This window comes from Mastomys coucha, unplaced genomic scaffold, assembly GCF_008632895.1.
Source record: "Mastomys coucha isolate ucsf_1 unplaced genomic scaffold, UCSF_Mcou_1 pScaffold14, whole genome shotgun sequence".
Lineage (NCBI taxonomy): Eukaryota > Metazoa > Chordata > Mammalia > Rodentia > Muridae > Mastomys > Mastomys coucha.
Genome location: NW_022196896.1, coordinates 87,000,798 through 87,004,135, shown reverse-complemented (window position 1 = coordinate 87,004,135; position 3,338 = coordinate 87,000,798).

Below are 3,338 nucleotides of genomic sequence, written 5' to 3'. Positions count from 1 at the left end.
GGGAGGGAGGGAGGGAGAGAGAGAGAGAGCGAGAGAGAGAGAGAGAGAGAGAGAGAGAGAGAGAGAACCTACACACACCCTACTTTCGGGATGCCAGATGGGAAAAAGTAAGGATGTCCAGTCCCTTGATGTATTCCTGAAGAACCAAGATCCTGAGTATCACTGCCAGGGCAACACAGAGCACACTACCAGCAAGTTTCTAAGGTGGTTGGTTCCCAGCCCATCTGTAGCTGCCTTTTACTGTGGGGGTCAGATTTCTGTTGCAATGAACCTAGGAGTTTCTTTGATTTGTCTCAACTACCTATCATCTCTGTTCCAGATACAATGAGAGATGACAGACGATATTCCTTAAATAGGAATATCGTTGTGGGCTGAGTCAGTAAGGGACTTGCCACACAAGCACAAGGATCTAAGTTCAGCTCCATCCCAATCACTCACATAAAGACTCAGGCCTTGTGGGGCTTGCCTGACATACTATGGCTGGGAAGGTGGAGGCAGGAGCTCACTGGCATGAGTTCTACATTCAGTGAGAAAGTCTGTCTCAAAAATTACAGTGCAGAATGATAGAGAAACTATCCAACATCAGTATGTACATGCACACATGTGTGTTTATGCATACACACACATGCACATACACAGATATATATGTACATATACATATATGTATATATACACACACATTACTCTCCCCACTGAAAAGGAAACTAACCTGGACTGGGGATGCAGCTCAGTTGTTTGTGTACTTGCCCATATGAAGCCCTGGGCTGAATCTCCAACAAAGTGCGCTAAGGTAATATATTGTGGATTGTAAATTTGCACATTTGTATGATTAAGGCATGATAGAGGAAGAGGCTGTCAGGTGATTGTCACAAAATTTGCCTTGTGTTTCACTTTGAGGATGAGTTTAGAAGTACTTGAACGTTTTAATGGGTTACACAATCTTTCATTAGTACAATAAACACATCCTTACTGAGATCTGTGTAGAGGTTTTCGCGTCAATCAATCTGGTACCTTTCCAGTTGATCTGATTTCCCTGTTGAAACATCTACGAGGCTAGCTGATTCCAGACTTTCTTGAGTACTAGACTGGATGTGAGCTCATCTTTTTCAAGCAAGCATTCACTACATTTACTAAACTTAACAAGTCTCATTTCAACAAAACAAAGAGTGGGTTTAGAAATGAATTCATCATGCACCTTGTTTACTCCAGGTCATCTTCAAAGGAAAACTTGAGGCCAAATAGAAACAGCTCCATGGATTATCAAGTATCAGCCAAACTCTTGTGTCTGTGGTTCAAGGGCCTACTCCACATACAGGATTCTCTTGCTCCCCCACCCCATCCATCCCCCCCCCTCTCTGCTGATGTGTGTGTGAAATACTAGTCTGGTATAAATTTTCAGCTTGCTCCCAATGCCAGGAGTTTTATTTGCTTGCTCTTCCCTTACGCTGAAGTTGTTGTAGGCTGTTCAAGCACCCACGTATGCCATGAGCAAGACAGGTAAAGAGACCAACATTTTCTCTCCGGACCATTCTTTGAGATCTTTTTGGATCAGAGCCAACAAAGCATTTCTAGACTTCACTGAGATGAAAACACTCCACAGAAAAGAGCAGCAATTCAGCTGTAGGGTGAGAGTTCTAACTACAAAAGCCATATTTTCAGAACCCATAAACTAAAGATAGGTTTAAAGTATTGACAACATGCTTCCCTCAGAAAACATAGGTTTTAAATGAAAAAAAGAAAATCTCAGTGCCAGGCATGGGATATGTCCCTACAAATTGTTAGTCAGGGAGACTCCTGAGGCCCACAAGGCAGCGTAAGCTGTTGTTGTGGTTCCTGGTTGCTCATGTTAACTACATGGTGAAGCCCTACTGCTGAAGATACGACAGACTTTGACTACAGAACAGAGAAGTCAAGGTTGAACTGACCTGAGAATTTCCTTCCTGTTGGTTAACTTCCATAGTGCTGAGAGGTGCTTTTTGGGCCACTGAGGGGTGGGGTGGGGATAGAAGTGATGTCACCTAGAACCGGACCCTGGAGACGACAATATCAACTTGACGGAGAAGATGTGCCCACAGATGCAATGGTGACAGGAAGGTTATGGGGCAACCAGCCACTTTCTGATTAAATTTGAGCCCTACTCCATTGGAGGAAATTGATGCGTTATACTGTGAACCTGGTCAAAAGTCCATGGCTCATAGTTCATAGGTCATAGGTCATAATAGGGAGCCCACTACTGTTGCTTTACTGAATGGACAGGTAAGACTTTCTTCTAAATATCTCTTTTTGTATCCATAGATAAGTGCTACCCTCAGCCTTGGCCAAATAAGCCTCTTTTCTGCATTAGGCAGAAACTTGTCAAGTTGATGAGAATAAGTGACTTTTGTGTGTTCAACCCCAAATGAGGGTCTATAGCAAGCAACCTTTCCCACAAAGTTCAGAAGACATCATGGAACGGAGAACTGAAAGAAGGTAAGAGTCAGAGAGAGTGTGGCCTGCTGTGAAGTGTTGTCCTCTAGACATGGCCCAGCCATTGCACTATGAACTTAAAGGAGCCGTGGGTACCTGTACAAGACCTGTACAAGGTCAAGCCACCAAGACTGACACACATTCCAGCAAGTGGCACTAACTGGATTAGGTGTGTTACCAAAAAGAAAAGAAAGAGAAAATGGAGGACATGAAAATGAGAGGGGGAATGTGTGTTGAGGACTGCACAGGGAACATGGTGGACAGGAACTGGGTATGGGTGTTATCAAGATGCATCGAACACATACATGAAATTGTCAACAAATACATTATTTTTATTTATTTTATGTATATATGTTTTGCCTAAATGTATGTCCATTGAAGCACATGAGTCTTTGGTGTCCATGGAGACCAAAAGAAAGCATCAAATGTGGGTGCTGGGAAAAAAATCTGGGACCTCTGGGAGAATAGCCCATGTCATGCACTTAACCACTGAGTCATCTCTCCAGCCCCAATAACACATTTAAAAAAAAAAGACTCCAAAAAAAAAAAAACCATAAAGGATGTCAACAATCTATTAAGAGAGAATTTGAGAACTTTAAATGGAAAACCAACTTATTCCTAATGGGTTGTTTCTACAATAACATTTTTAGAATGACTCTAACTGTATTCATCTTCCAGGATGCACAAAAAATTTTAAACTGTAAATGAAGTTGTATAAATTAGATGTCCTTCTATCAGATTTCTCTGTCTGCTCTACCTCTTGTGTCTCTGCTAAGAAGTGGAAAACAGAAGTGATTCTGCTTTCCTTCTCAGAGTGTAAGCAGATAATTTAGATTCGCCATTAACTCATAAACCCATGTGAAATCCATCTA